The 20,392-nt window shown below is 50.6% G+C and overlaps 1 protein-coding gene across 1 annotated transcript in view; it reads left to right on the forward strand.

Moving 5' to 3' along the window:
- The window catches only part of LOC144952957 (uncharacterized), an 84,058-nt gene that overhangs the window by 59,894 nt on the left and 3,772 nt on the right, over positions 1-20,392 (forward strand). The gene's annotated exons all lie outside the window — the stretch shown is intronic.

Genomic DNA, 20,392 nt, shown 5'->3' on the forward strand with positions numbered 1-20,392 from the left:
ACTCTCACACACAGCTCACTCACACACAGCTCGCTCACACACATACACATCTCACTCACACTGACTTACTCATACTGACTCACACTCACACACAACTCAATCTCACACACAGCTCACTCACACTGACTCACTCACACACAGCTCACTCACACTGACTCACTCACACACAGCTCACTCACACTGACTCACTCACACTGACTCACTCTCACACACAACTCAATCTCACACACAGCTCACTCACACTGACTCACTCACACTGACTCACTCACGCACAGCTCACTCACACTGACTCACACACACAGCTCACTCACACTGACTCACACACACTGACTCACACAGCTCATTCTCTCACACACACAGCTCACTCACACACAGCTCACTCACACTGACTCACACAGCTCACTCACACACACAGCTCACACACACAGCTCACTCACACTGCCTCACTCACACACACAGCTAACTCACACACAGTTCACTCACACACCGCTCACTCTCACACACAGGTCACTCATTCACATTGACTCACTCACACAGCTCACTCACACTGACTCACACACACAGCTCACTCACACTGACTCACACACACTCACATGCAGCTCATTCTCTCACACACACAGCTCACTCACTCTCACACACAGCTCACTCTCACACACAGCTCACTCACACACAGCTCACTCACACACAGCTCACTCACACACACAGCTCACTCACACACACAGCTCACTCTCACACACAGCTCACTCTCACATACAGCTCACTCATACACACAGCTCAATCACACTGACTCACTCATACTGACTCACTCTCACAAACAGCTCACTCACACTGACTCACTCACCCACACAGCTCACTCACACTGACTCACTCACACGGACTCACACACACAAAGCTCACACACAGCTCATTCTCTCACACACACAGCTCACCCTCACACACAGCTCAATCTCACACACAGCTCACTCACACAGCTCACTCACACACAGCTCACTCACACACAGCTCACTCACACTGACTCACTCATACTGACTCACACTCACACAACTCAATCTCACACACAGCTCACTCACACAGCTCACTCACACTGATTCACTCACACTGACTCACTCACACACAGCTCACTCACACTGACTCACACACACTGACTCACACAGCTCATTCTCTCACACACACAGCTCACTCACACACAGCTCACTCACACTGACTCACACAGCTCACTCACACACACAGCTCACACACACAGCTCACTCACACTGCCTCACTCACACACACAGCTAACTCACACACAGTTCACTCACACACCGCTCACTCTCACACACAGGTCACTCATTCACATTGACTCACTCACACAGCTCACTCACACTGACTCACACACACAGCTCACTCACACTGACTCACACACACTCACATGCAGCTCATTCTCTCACACACACAGCTCACTCACTCTCACACACAGCTCACTCTCACACACAGCTCACTCACACACAGCTCACTCACACACAGCTCACTCACACACACAGCTCACTCACACACACAGCTCACTCTCACACACAGCTCACTCTCACATACAGCTCACTCATACACACAGCTCAATCACACTGACTCACTCATACTGACTCACTCTCACAAACAGCTCACTCACACTGACTCACTCACCCACACAGCTCACTCACACTGACTCACTCACACGGACTCACACACACAAAGCTCACACACAGCTCATTCTCTCACACACACAGCTCACCCTCACACACAGCTCAATCTCACACACAGCTCACTCACACAGCTCACTCACACACAGCTCACTCACACACAGCTCACTCACACTGACTCACTCATACTGACTCACACTCACACAACTCAATCTCACACACAGCTCACTCACACAGCTCACTCACACTGATTCACTCACACTGACTCACTCACACACAGCTCACTCACACTGACTCACTCACACTGACTCACTCACACACAGCTCACTCACACACACAGCTCACTCACACACAGCTCACTCACACACAGCTCACTCACACACACAGCTCACTCACACACACAGCTCACTCTCACACACAGCTCACTCTCACATACAGCTCACTCATACACACAGCTCAATCACACTGACTCACTCATACTGACTCACTCTCACAAACAGCTCACTCACACTGACTCACTCACACACACAGCTCACTCACACACAGCTCACTCTCACACACAGCTCACTCACACACAGCTCGCTCACACACATACACATCTCACTCACACTGACTCACTCATACTGACTCACACACAATTCAATCTCACACACAGCTCACTCACACAGCTCACTCACACTTACTCACACTGACTCACTCACACACAGCTCACTCACACTGACTCACTCACACTGACTCACTCACGCACAGCTCACTCACACTGACTCACACACACAGCTCACTCACACTGACTCACACACACTGACTCACACAGCTCATTCTCTCACATACACAGCTCACTCACACACAGCTCACTCACACTGACTCACACAGCTCACTCACACACACAGCTCACACACACAGCTCACTCACACTGCCTCATTCACACACACAGTTCACTCACACACCGCTCACTCTCACACACAGCTCACTCACATACAGCTCACTCTCACACACAGCTCACTCACACACACAGCTCACTCTCACATACAGCTCACTCATACACACAGCTCACTCACACTGACAAACTCATACTGACTCACACTCACACACAACTCAATCTCACACACAGCTCACTCACACTGAGTCACTCACACACAGCTCACTCACACTGACTCACTCACACTGACTCACTCACACACAGCTCACTCACACACACAGCTCACTCACACACAGCTCACTCACACACAGCTCACTCTCACACACAGCTCACTCACACACAGCTCGCTCACACACATACACATCTCACTCACACTGACTCACTCATACTGACTCACACTCACACACAACTCAATCTCACACACAGCTCACTCACACAGCTCACTCACACTTACTCACTCACACACAGCTCACTCACACACAGCTCACTCACACTGACTCACTCACACTGACTCACTCACGCACAGCTCACTCACACTGACTCACACACACAGCTCACTCACACTGACTCACACACACTGACTCACACAGCTCATTCTCTCACATACACAGCTCACTCACACACAGCTCACTCACACTGACTCACACAGCTCACTCACACACACAGCTCACATACACAGCTCACTCACACTGCCTCACTCACACACACAGTTCACTCACACACCGCTCACTCTCACACACAGCTCACTCACATACAGCTCACTCTCACACACAGCTCACTCACACACACACAGCTCACTCTCACATACAGCTCACTCATACACACAGCTCACTCACACTGACTCACTCATACTGACTCACACTCACACACAACTCAATCTCACACACAGCTCACTCACACAGCTCACTCACACTGACTCACTCACACTGACTCACTCACGCACAGCTCACTCACACTGACTCACTCACACTGACTCACTCACACACAGCTCACTCACACACACAGCTCACTCACACACAGCTCACTCTCACACACAGCTCACTCACACACAGCTCGCTCACACACATACACATCTCACTCACACTGACTCACTCATACTGACTCACACACAACTCAATCTCACACACAGCTCACTCACACAGCTCACTCACACTTACTCACACTGACTCACTCACACACAGCTCACTCACACTGACTCACTCACACTGACTTACTCACGCACAGCTCACTCACACTGACTCACACACACAGCTCACTCACACTGACTCACACACACTGACTCACACAGCTCATTCTCTCACATACACAGCTCACTCACACACAGCTCACTCACACTGACTCACACAGCTCACTCACACACACAGCTCACACACACAGCTCACTCACACTGCCTCATTCACACACACAGTTCACTCACACACCGCTCACTCTCACACACAGCTCACTCACATACAGCTCACTCTCACACACAGCTCACTCACACACACAGCTCACTCTCACATACAGCTCACTCATACACACAGCTCACTCACACTGACAAACTCATACTGACTCACACTCACACACAACTCAATCTCACACACAGCTCACTCACACAGCTCACTCACACTGACTCACTCACACTGACTCACTCACACACAGCTCACTCACACTGACTCACTCACACTGACTCACTCACACACAGCTCACTCACACACACAGCTCACTCACACACAGCTCACTCTCACACACAGCTCACTCACACACAGCTCGCTCACACACATACACATCTCACTCACACTGACTCACTCATACTGACTCACACTCACACACAACTCAATCTCACACACAGCTCACTCACACAGCTCACTCACACTTACTCACTCACACACAGCTCACTCACACACAGCTCACTCACACTGACTCACTCACACTGACTCACTCACGCACAGCTCACTCACACTGACTCACACACACAGCTCACTCACACTGACTCACACACACTGACTCACACAACTCATTCTCTCACATACACAGCTCACTCACACACAGCTCACTCACACTGACTCACACAGCTCACTCACACACACAGCTCACATACACAGCTCACTCACACTGCCTCACTCACACACACAGTTCACTCACACACCGCTCACTCTCACACACAGCTCACTCACATACAGCTCACTCTCACACACAGCTCACTCACACACACACAGCTCACTCTCACATACAGCTCACTCATACACACAGCTCACTCACACTGACTCACTCATACTGACTCACACTCACACACAACTCAATCTCACACACAGCTCACTCACACAGCTCACTCACACTGACTCACTCACGCACAGCTCACTCACACTGACTCACTCACACTGACTCACTCACACACAGCTCACTCACACACACAGCTCACTCACACACAGCTCACTCTCACACACAGCTCACTCACACACAGCTCACTCACACACACAGCTCACTCACACACACAGTTCACTGTCACACACAGCTCACTCTCACATACAGCTCACTCATACACACAGTTCACTGTCACACACAGCTCACTCTCACACACAGCTCACTCTCACACACAGCTCACTCACATACAGCTCACTCTCACACACAGCTCACTCACACACACAGCTCACTCTCACATACAGCTCACTCATACACACAGCTCACTCACACTGACAAACTCATACTGACTCACACTCACACACAACTCAATCTCACACACAGCTCACTCACACAGCTCACTCACACTGACTCACTCACACTGACTCACTCACACACAGCTCACTCACACTGACTCACTCACACTGACTCACTCACACACAGCTCACTCACACACACAGCTCACTCACACACAGCTCACTCTCACACACAGCTCACTCACACACAGCTCGCTCACACACATACACATCTCACTCACACTGACTCACTCATACTGACTCACACTCACACACAACTCAATCTCACACACAGCTCACTCACACAGCTCACTCACACTTACTCACTCACACACAGCTCACTCACACACAGCTCACTCACACTGACTCACTCACACTGACTCACTCACGCACAGCTCACTCACACTGACTCACACACACAGCTCACTCACACTGACTCACACACACTGACTCACACAACTCATTCTCTCACATACACAGCTCACTCACACACAGCTCACTCACACTGACTCACACAGCTCACTCACACACACAGCTCACATACACAGCTCACTCACACTGCCTCACTCACACACACAGTTCACTCACACACCGCTCACTCTCACACACAGCTCACTCACATACAGCTCACTCTCACACACAGCTCACTCACACACACACAGCTCACTCTCACATACAGCTCACTCATACACACAGCTCACTCACACTGACTCACTCATACTGACTCACACTCACACACAACTCAATCTCACACACAGCTCACTCACACAGCTCACTCACACTGACTCACTCACACTGACTCACTCACGCACAGCTCACTCACACTGACTCACTCACACTGACTCACTCACACACAGCTCACTCACACACACAGCTCACTCACACACAGCTCACTCTCACACACAGCTCACTCACACACAGCTCACTCACACACACAGCTCACTCACACACACAGTTCACTGTCACACACAGCTCACTCTCACATACAGCTCACTCATACACACAGCTCACTCACACTGACTCACTCATACTGACTCACACTCACACACAGCTCGCTCACACTGACTCACTCACACAAACAGCTCACTCACACTGACTCACTCACACTGACTCACTCACACTGACTCACACACACAAAGCTCACACAGCTCATTCTCTCACACACACAGCTCTCCCTCACACACAGCTTAATCTCACACACAGCTCACTCACACAGCTCACTCACACACAGCTCACTCACACACAGCTCACTCACACTGACTCACTCACACTGACTCACTCACACTGACTCACACACATAAAGCTCACACACAGCTCATTCTCTCACACACACAGCTCACCCTCACACACAGCTCACTCTCACACACAGCTCACTCACACAGCTCACTCACACTGACTCACACACAGCTCACTCACACACACAGCTCACTCACACAGCTCACTCTCACACACAGCTCACTCACACACAGCTCGCTCACACACATACACATCTCACTCACACTGACTTACTCATACTGACTCACACTCACACACAACTCAATCTCACACACAGCTCACTCACACTGACTCACTCACACTGACTCACACAGCTCATTCTCTCACACACACAGCTCACTCACACACAGCTCACTCACACTGACTCACACAGCTCACTCACACACACAGCTCACACACACAGCTCACTCACACTGCCTCACTCACACACACAGCTAACTCACACACAGTTCACTCACACACCGCTCACTCTCACACACAGGTCACTCATTCACATTGACTCACTCACACAGCTCACTCACACTGACTCACACACACAGCTCACTCACACTGACTCACACACACTCACATGCAGCTCATTCTCTCACACACACAGCTCACTCACTCTCACACACAGCTCACTCTCACACACAGCTCACTCACACACAGCTCACTCACACACAGCTCACTCACACACACAGCTCACTCACACACACAGCTCACTCTCACACACAGCTCACTCTCACATACAGCTCACTCATACACACAGCTCACTCACACTGACTCACTCACACTGACTCACTCACACACAGCTCACTCACACTGACTCACTCACACTGACTCACTCACACACAGCTCACTCACACACACAGCTCACTCACACACAGCTCACTCTCACACACAGCTCACTCACACACAGCTCGCTCACACACATACACATCTCACTCACACTGACTCACTCATACTGACTCACACTCACACACAACTCAATCTCACACACAGCTCACTCACACAGCTCACTCACACTTACTCACTCACACACAGCTCACTCACACACAGCTCACTCACACTGACTCACTCACACTGACTCACTCACGCACAGCTCACTCACACTGACTCACACACACAGCTCACTCACACTGACTCACACACACTGACTCACACAACTCATTCTCTCACATACACAGCTCACTCACACACAGCTCACTCACACTGACTCACACAGCTCACTCACACACACAGCTCACATACACAGCTCACTCACACTGCCTCACTCACACACACAGTTCACTCACACACCGCTCACTCTCACACACAGCTCACTCACATACAGCTCACTCTCACACACAGCTCACTCACACACACACAGCTCACTCTCACATACAGCTCACTCATACACACAGCTCACTCACACTGACTCACTCATACTGACTCACACTCACACACAACTCAATCTCACACACAGCTCACTCACACAGCTCACTCACACTGACTCACTCACACTGACTCACTCACGCACAGCTCACTCACACTGACTCACTCACACTGACTCACTCACACACAGCTCACTCACACACACAGCTCACTCACACACAGCTCACTCTCACACACAGCTCACTCACACACAGCTCACTCACACACACAGCTCACTCACACACACAGTTCACTGTCACACACAGCTCACTCTCACATACAGCTCACTCATACACACAGCTCACTCACACTGACTCACTCATACTGACTCACACTCACACACAGCTCGCTCACACTGACTCACTCACACAAACAGCTCACTCACACTGACTCACTCACACTGACTCACTCACACTGACTCACACACACAAAGCTCACACAGCTCATTCTCTCACACACACAGCTCTCCCTCACACACAGCTTAATCTCACACACAGCTCACTCACACAGCTCACTCACACACAGCTCACTCACACACAGCTCACTCACACTGACTCACTCACACTGACTCACTCACACTGACTCACACACATAAAGCTCACACACAGCTCATTCTCTCACACACACAGCTCACCCTCACACACAGCTCACTCTCACACACAGCTCACTCACACAGCTCACTCACACTGACTCACACACAGCTCACTCACACACACAGCTCACTCACACAGCTCACTCTCACACACAGCTCACTCACACACAGCTCGCTCACACACATACACATCTCACTCACACTGACTTACTCATACTGACTCACACTCACACACAACTCAATCTCACACACAGCTCACTCACACTGACTCACTCACACTGACTCACACAGCTCATTCTCTCACACACACAGCTCACTCACACACAGCTCACTCACACTGACTCACACAGCTCACTCACACACACAGCTCACACACACAGCTCACTCACACTGCCTCACTCACACACACAGCTAACTCACACACAGTTCACTCACACACCGCTCACTCTCACACACAGGTCACTCATTCACATTGACTCACTCACACAGCTCACTCACACTGACTCACACACACAGCTCACTCACACTGACTCACACACACTCACATGCAGCTCATTCTCTCACACACACAGCTCACTCACTCTCACACACAGCTCACTCTCACACACAGCTCACTCACACACAGCTCACTCACACACAGCTCACTCACACACACAGCTCACTCACACACACAGCTCACTCTCACACACAGCTCACTCTCACATACAGCTCACTCATACACACAGCTCACTCACACTGACTCACTCACACTGACTCACTCACACACAGCTCACTCACACTGACTCACTCACACTGACTCACTCACACACAGCTCACTCACACACACAGCTCACTCACACACAGCTCACTCTCACACACAGCTCACTCACACACAGCTCGCTCACACACATACACATCTCACTCACACTGACTCACTCATACTGACTCACACTCACACACAACTCAATCTCACACACAGCTCACTCACACAGCTCACTCACACTTACTCACTCACACACAGCTCACTCACACACAGCTCACTCACACTGACTCACTCACACTGACTCACTCACGCACAGCTCACTCACACTGACTCACACACACAGCTCACTCACACTGACTCACACACACTGACTCACACAACTCATTCTCTCACATACACAGCTCACTCACACACAGCTCACTCACACTGACTCACACAGCTCACTCACACACACAGCTCACATACACAGCTCACTCACACTGCCTCACTCACACACACAGTTCACTCACACACCGCTCACTCTCACACACAGCTCACTCACATACAGCTCACTCTCACACACAGCTCACTCACACACACACAGCTCACTCTCACATACAGCTCACTCATACACACAGCTCACTCACACTGACTCACTCATACTGACTCACACTCACACACAACTCAATCTCACACACAGCTCACTCACACAGCTCACTCACACTGACTCACTCACACTGACTCACTCACGCACAGCTCACTCACACTGACTCACTCACACTGACTCACTCACACACAGCTCACTCACACACACAGCTCACTCACACACAGCTCACTCTCACACACAGCTCACTCACACACAGCTCACTCACACACACAGCTCACTCACACACACAGTTCACTGTCACACACAGCTCACTCTCACATACAGCTCACTCATACACACAGCTCACTCACACTGACTCACTCATACTGACTCACACTCACACACAGCTCGCTCACACTGACTCACTCACACAAACAGCTCACTCACACTGACTCACTCACACTGACTCACTCACACTGACTCACACACACAAAGCTCACACAGCTCATTCTCTCACACACACAGCTCTCCCTCACACACAGCTTAATCTCACACAGCTGACTCACACAGCTCACTCACACACAGCTCACTCACACACAGCTCACTCACACTGACTCACTCACACACAGCTCACTCACACACAGCTCACTCACACTGACTCACTCACACTGACTCACTCACACTGACTCACACACATAAAGCTCACACACAGCTCATTCTCTCACACACACAGCTCACCCTCACACACAGCTCACTCTCACACACAGCTCACTCACACAGCTCACTCACACTGACTCATAAACAGCTCACTCACACACACAGCTCACTCACACAGCTCACTCTCACACACAGCTCACTCACACACAGCTCGCTCACACACATACACATCTCACTCACACTGACTTACTCATACTGACTCACACTCACACACAACTCAATCTCACACACAGCTCACTCACACTGACTCACTCACACACAGCTCACTCACACTGACTCACTCACACACAGCTCACTCACACTGACTCACTCACACTGACTCACTCTCACACACAACTCAATCTCACACACAGCTCACTCACACTGACTCACTCACACTGACTCACTCACGCACAGCTCACTCACACTGACTCACACACACAGCTCACTCACACTGACTCACACACACTGACTCACACAGCTCATTCTCTCACACACACAGCTCACTCACACACAGCTCACTCACACTGACTCACACAGCTCACTCACACACACAGCTCACACACACAGCTCACTCACACTGCCTCACTCACACACACAGCTAACTCACACACAGTTCACTCACACACCGCTCACTCTCACACACAGGTCACTCATTCACATTGACTCACTCACACAGCTCACTCACACTGACTCACACACACAGCTCACTCACACTGACTCACACACACTCACATGCAGCTCATTCTCTCACACACACAGCTCACTCACTCTCACACACAGCTCACTCTCACACACAGCTCACTCACACACAGCTCACTCACACACAGCTCACTCACACACACAGCTCACTCACACACACAGCTCACTCTCACACACAGCTCACTCTCACATACAGCTCACTCATACACACAGCTCAATCACACTGACTCACTCATACTGACTCACTCTCACAAACAGCTCACTCACACTGACTCACTCACCCACACAGCTCACTCACACTGACTCACTCACACGGACTCACACACACAAAGCTCACACACAGCTCATTCTCTCACACACACAGCTCACCCTCACACACAGCTCAATCTCACACACAGCTCACTCACACAGCTCACTCACACACAGCTCACTCACACACAGCTCACTCACACTGACTCACTCATACTGACTCACACTCACACAACTCAATCTCACACACAGCTCACTCACACAGCTCACTCACACTGATTCACTCACACTGACTCACTCACACACAGCTCACTCACACTGACTCACTCACACTGACTCACTCACACACAGCTCACTCACACACACAGCTCACTCACACACAGCTCACTCTCACACACAGCTCACTCACACACAGCTCGCTCACACACATACACATCTCACGCACACTGACTCACTCATACTGACTCACACTCACCACACACAACTCAATCTCACACAGCTCACTCACACTTACTCACTCACACTGACTCACTCACACACAGCTCACTCACACTGACTCACTCACACTGACTCACTCACGCACAGCTCACTCACACTGACTCACACACACAGCTCACTCACACTGACTCACACACACTGACTCACACAGCTCATTCTCTCACACACACAGCTCACTCACACACAGCTCACTCACACTGACTCACACAGCTCACTCACACACACAGCTCACTCACACTGACTCACTCACACTGACTCACTCACAGCTCACTCACACTGACTCACTCACACTGACTCACTCACACACAGCTCACTCACACACACAGCTCACTCACAAACAGCTCACTCACACACACAGCTCACTCACACACAGCTCACTCACACACACAGCTCACTCTCACACACAGCTTACTCTCACATACAGCTCACTCATACACACAGCTCAAACACACTGACTCACTCATACTGACTCACTCTCACAAACAGCTCACTCACACTGACTCACTCACACACACAGCTCACTCACACTGACTCATTCACACTGACTCACTCACACACAGCTCACTCACACAAAGCTCACTCACACACAGCTCACTCACACAGCTCACTCACACTGACTCACTCACACTCACTCACACACAGCTTACTCACACTGACTCACTCACACTGACTCACTCACACTGACTCACACACATAAAGCTCACACACAGCTCATTCTCTCACACACACAGCTCACCCTCACACACAGCTCTCACACACAGCTCACTCACACAGCTCACTCACACAGCTCACTCACACTGACTCACTCACACACAGCTCACTCACACAGACAGCTGACTCCCACACACAGCTCACTCACACAGACAGCTCACTCACACTCACAGCTCACTCACACACACAGCTCACTCACACACAAAGCTCACTTTCACACACAGCTCAATCTCACACACAGCTCACTCACACTGACTCACTCACACTGACTCACTCACACACAGCTCACTCACACTGACTCACTCACACTGACTCACACACAGCTCACGCACACACACAGCTCACTCACACGCAGCTCACTCTCACACACAGCTCACTCACACACACAGCTGACTCTCACACACAGCTCACTCTCACACACAGCTCACTCACACACAGCTCACTCACACACACAGCTCACTCTCACATACAGCTCACTCATACACACAGCTCAATCACACTGACTCACTCATACTGACTCACTCTCACAAACAGCTCACTCACACTGACTCACTCACCCACACAGCTCACTCACACTGACTCACTCACGCTGACTCACTCACACGGACTCACACACACAAAGCTCACACACAGCTCATTCTCTCACACACACAGCTCACCCTCACACACAGCTCAATCTCACACAGCTGACTCACACAGCTCACTCACACACAGCTCACTCACACACAGCTCACTCACACTGACTCACTCACACTGACTCACTCACACTGACTCACACACATAAAGCTCACACACAGCTCATTCTCTCACACACAAAGCTCACCCTCACACACAGCTCACTCTCACACACAGCTCACTCACACAGCTCACTCACACAGCTCACTCACACTGACTCACTCACACTGACTCACTCACACACAGCTCACTCACACTGACTCACTCACACACAGCTCACTCACACTGACTCACTCACACTGACTCACTCACACACAGCTCACTCACACACACAGCTCACTCACACACAGCTCACTCTCACACACAGCTCACTCACACACAGCTCGCTCACACACATACACATCTCACTCACACTGACTTACTCATACTGACTCACACTCACACACAACTCAATCTCACACACAGCTCACTCACACTGACTCACTCACACTGACTCACTCACGCACAGCTCACTCACACTGACTCACACACACAGCTCACTCACACTGACTCACACTGACTCACACAGCTCATTCTCTCACACACACAGCTCACTCACACACAGCTCACTCACACTGACTCACACAGCTCACTCACACACACAGCTCACTCACACTGCCTCACTCACACACACAGCTCACTCACACACAGCTCACTCACACACACAGCTCACTCACACACAGTTCACTCACACACCGCTCACTCTCACACACAGGTCACTCACTCACATTGACTCACTCACACACACAGCTCACTAACACTGACTCACACACACACACACAGCTCACTCACACTGACTCACACACACTCACATGCAGCTCATTCTCTCACACACACAGCTCACTCACTCTCACACACAGCTCACTCTCACACACAGCTCACTCACACACAGCTCACTCACACACAGCTCACTCACACACACAGCTCACTCACACACACAGCTCACTCTCACACACAGCTCACTCTCACATACAGCTCACTCATACACACAGCTCAATCACACTGACTCACTCATACTGACTCACTCTCACAAACAGCTCACTCACACTGACTCACTCACCCACACAGCTCACTCACACTGACTCACTCACACGGACTCACACACATAAAGCTCACACACAGCTCATTCTCTCACACACACAGCTCACCCTCACACACAGCTCACTCTCACACACAGCTCACTCGCACAGCTCACTCACACTGACTCACTCACACTGACTTACTCACACACAGCTCACTCACACTGACTCACTCACACTGACTCACTCACACACAGCTCACTCACACTGACTCACTCACACTGACTCACTCACACACAGCTCACTCACACACACAGCTCACTCACACACAGCTCACTCTCACACACAGCTCACTCCCACACAGCTCGCTCACACACATACACATCTAACTCACACTGACTTACTCATACTGACTCACACTCACACACAACTCAATCTCACACACAGGTCACTCACACAGCTCACTCACACTTACTCACACTGACTCACTCACACACAGCTCACTCACACTGACTCACTCACACTGACTCACTCACGCACAGCTCACTCACACTGACTCACACACACAGCTCACTCACACTGACTCACACACACTGACTCACACAGCTCATTCTCTCACACACACAGCTCACTCGCACACAGCTCACTCACACTGACTCACACAGCTCACTCACACACACAGCTAACTCACACACAGCTCACTCACACACACAGTTCACTATCACACACAGTTCACTCACACACCGCTCACTCTCACACACAGGTCACTCATTCACATTGACTCACTCACACAGCTCACTCACACTGACTCACACACACACACAGCTCACTCACACTGACTCACACACACTCACATGCAGCTCATTCTCTCACACACACAGCTCACTCACTCTCACACACAGCTCACTCTCACACACAGCTCACTCACACACAGCTCACTCACACACAGCTCACTCACACACACAGCTCACTCACACACACAGCTCACTCACACACACAGCTCACTCTCACACACAGCTCACTCTCACATACAGCTCACTCATACACACAGCTCAATCACACTGACTCACTCATACTGACTCACTCTCACAAACAGCTCACTCACACTGACTCACTCACCCACACAGCTCACTCACACTGACTCACTCACACTGACTCACTCACGCACAGCTCACTCACACTGACTCACACACACAGCTCACTCACACTGACTCACACACACTGACTCACACAGCTCATTCTCTCACACACACAGCTCACTCGCACACAGCTCACTCACACTGACTCACACAGCTCACTCACACACACAGCTAACTCACACACAGCTCACTCACACACACAGTTCACTATCACACACAGTTCACTCACACACCGCTCACTCTCACACACAGGTCACTCATTCACATTGACTCACTCACACAGCTCACTCACACTGACTCACACACACACACACAGCTCACTCACACTGACTCACACACACTCACATGCAGCTCATTCTCTCACACACACAGCTCACTCACTCTCACACACAGCTCACTCTCACACACAGCTCACTCACACACAGCTCACTCACACACAGCTCACTCACACACACAGCTCACTCACACACACAGCTCACTCTCACACACAGCTCACTCTCACATACAGCTCACTCATACACACAGCTCAATCACACTGACTCACTCATACTGACTCACTCTCACAAACAGCTCACTCACACTGACTCACTCACCCACACAGCTCACTCACACTGACTCACTCACACGGACTCACACACACAAAGCTCACACACAGCTCATTCTCTCACACACACAGCTCACCCTCACACACAGCTCAATCTCACATACAGCTCACTCATACACACAGCTCAATCACACTGACTCACTCATACTGACTCACTCTCACAAACAGCTCACTCACACTGACTCACTCACCCACACAGCTCACTCACACACAGCTCACTCACACTGACTCACTCATACTGACTCACACTCACACACAACTCAATCTCACACACAGCTCACTCACACAGCTCACACTGATTCACTCACACTGACTCACTCACACACAGCTCACTCACACTGACTCACTCACACTGACTCACTCACACACAGCTCACTCACACACACAGCTCACTCACACACAGCTCACTCTCACACACAGCTCACTCACACACAGCTCGCTCACACACATACACATCTCACTCACACTGACTCACTCATACTGACTCACACTCACCACACACAACTCAATCTCACACACAGCTCACTCACACAGCTCACTCACACTTACTCACTCACACTGACTCACTCACACACAGCTCACTCACACTGACTCACTCACACTGACTCACTCACGCACAGCTCACTCACACTGACTCACACACACAGCTCACTCACACTGACTCACACAGCTCACTCACACACACAGCTCACACACACAGCTCACTCACACTGACTCACTCACACTGACTCACTCACTCACAGCTCACTCACACTGACTCACGCACACTGACTCACTCACACACAGCTCACTCACACACACAGCTCACTCACAAACAGCTCACTCACACACACAGCTCACTCACACACAGCTCACTCACACACACAGCTCACTCTCACACACAGCTCACTCTCACATACAGCTCACTCATACACACAGCTCAAACACACTGACTCACTCATACTGACTCACTCTCACAAACAGCTCACTCACACTGACTCACTCACACACACAGCTCACTCACACTGACTCATTCACACTGACTCACTCACACACAGCTCACTCACACAAAGCTCACTCACACACAGCTCACTCACACAGCTCACTCACACTGACTCACTCACACTGACTCACTCACACAGCTCACTCACACTGACTCACTCACACTGACTCACTCACACTGACTCACACACATAAAGCTCACACACAGCTCATTCTCTCACACACACAGCTCACCCTCACACACAGCTCTCACACACAGCTCACTCACACAGCTCACTCACACAGCTCACTCACACTGACTCACTCACACACAGCTCACTCACACACACAGCTCACTCACACACAGCTCACTCTCACACACAGCTCACTCACACTCACAGCTCACTCACACACACAGCTCACTCACACACAAAGCTCACTTTCACACACAGCTCAATCTCACACACAGCTCACTCACACTGACTCACTCACACTGACTCACTCACACACAGCTCACTCACACTGACTCACTCACACTGACTCACACACAGCTCACGCACACACACAGCTCACTCACACGCAGCTCACTCTCACACACAGCTCACTCACACACACAGCTGACTCTCACACACAGCTCACTCTCACACACAGCTCACTCACACACAGCTCACTCACACACACAGCTCACTCACACACACAGCTCACTCTCACACACAGCTCACTCTCACATACAGCTCACTCATACACACAGCTCAATCACACTGACTCACTCATACTGACTCACTCTCACAAACAGCTCACTCACACTGACTCACTCACCCACACAGCTCACTCACACTGACTCACTCACACTGACTCACTCACACGGACTCACACACACAAAGCTCACACACAGCTCATTCTCTCACACACAGCTCACCCTCACACACAGCTCAATCTCACACAGCTGACTCACACAGCTCACTCACACACAGCTCACTCACACACAGCTCACTCACACTGACTCACACTGACTCACTCACACTGACTCACACACATAAAGCTCACACACAGCTCATTCTCTCACACACAAAGCTCACCCTCACACACAGCTCACTCTCACACACAGCTCACTCACACAGCTCACTCACACTGACTCACTCACACTGACTCACTCACACACAGCTCACTCACACTGACTCACTCACACACAGCTCACTCACACTGACTCACTCACACTGACTCACTCACACACAGCTCACTCACACACACAGCTCACTCACACACAGCTCACTCTCACACACAGCTCACTCACACACAGCTCGCTCACACACATACACATCTCACTCACACTGACTTACTCATACTGACTCACACTCACACACAACTCAATCTCACACACAGCTCACTCACACTGACTCACTCACACACAGCTCACTCACACTGACTCACTCACACACAGCTCACTCACACTGACTCACTCACACTGACTCACTCACACACAGCTCACTCTCACACACAGCTCACTCACACACAGCTCGCTCGCACACATACACATCTCACTCACACTGACTCACTCATACTGACTCACACTCACCACACACAACTCAATCTCACACACAGCTCACTCACACAGCTCACTCACACTTACTCACTCACACTGACTCACTCACACACAGCTCACTCACACTGACTCACTCACACTGACTCACTCACGCACAGCTCACTCACACTGACTCACACACACAGCTCACTCACACTGACTCACACACACTGACTCACACAGCTCATTCTCTCACACACACAGCTCACTCACACACAGCTCACTCACACTGCCTCACTCACACACACAGCTCACTCACACACAGCTCACTCACACACACAGCTCACTCACACACACAGCTAACTCACACACAGCTCACTCACACACACAGTTCACTATCACACACAGTTCACTCACACACCGCTCACTCACACACACAGCTCACTCACACTGACTCACACACACACACACAGCTCACTCACACTGACTCACACACACTCACATGCAGCTCATTCTCTCATACACACAGCTCACTCACTCTCACACACATCTCACTCACACACACGGCTCACTCACACTGACTCACTCACACTGACTCACACACACAGCTCACTCACACTGACTCACACAGCTCATTCTCTCACACACACAGCTCACTCACACTTACTCACACAGCTCACTCACACACACAGCTCACACACACAGCTCACTCACACTGCCTCACTCACACTGACTCTCACATACACAGCTCACTCACACTGACTCACACACACTCACATGCAGCTCACACACAGCTCATTCTCTCACACACACAGCTCACTCACACACACAGCTCACTCTCACACAAAGCTCACTCACACTGACTCACACACACAGCTCACTCACACACAGCTCACTCACACTGACTCACACACACTGACTCACTCACACACACAGCTCACTCACACTGACTCACACACACTCACACGCAGCTCACACATAGCTCATTCTCAAACACACACAGCTCACTCACACACACAGCTCACTCACACACAGCTCACTCACACACAGTTCACTCACACACAGCTCACCCTCCCACACAGCTCACTCACTCACATTGACTCACACACACAGCTCACTCACACTGACTCACACACACTCACATGCAGCTCACATACAGCTCATTCTCTCACACACACAGCTCACTCACACTGACTCACTCACACTGACTCACTCACACTGACTCATGCACACACACAGCTCACTCACACTGACTCACTCACACTGACTCACTCACACACACAGCTCACTCACACACAGCTCACTCACACACACAGCTCACTCACACACAGCTCACTCTCACACACAGCTCACTCACACTGACTCACTCACACTGACTCACTCACACACACAGCTCACTCACACTGACTCACTCACACTGACTCACGCACACACACAGCTCACTCACACAAACAGCTACTACGGATTGGCCGAGCTCATTAGCATAATGTATTTAAGTTACAGAGCCGCTCATTGTGGGAGTGAGTGTCTTGTGCCCCTCAAGTGACGTCATGTCACCTCCTACTGCCGCGTGACGTAGCGAGTTAACAGGAAGCTGCCGTTTCGCCCGTGCACTGAAATCCGAGGTGAGAAATTCTCATCGCGGTTGTGGTTGTGTTGGTTGTGGTGGTTCTTTTGATGGTGATGGTTGTTGTTTACCGAGGTAGAGCCTCGCTCTCTCTCTTGTAGGGATGTCAATTGAGTTGCAGCGAGCATGGAAGCGATGT

This window comes from Lampetra fluviatilis, chromosome 71 (assembly GCF_964198595.1).
Source record: "Lampetra fluviatilis chromosome 71, kcLamFluv1.1, whole genome shotgun sequence".
NCBI lineage: Eukaryota > Metazoa > Chordata > Hyperoartia > Petromyzontiformes > Petromyzontidae > Lampetra > Lampetra fluviatilis.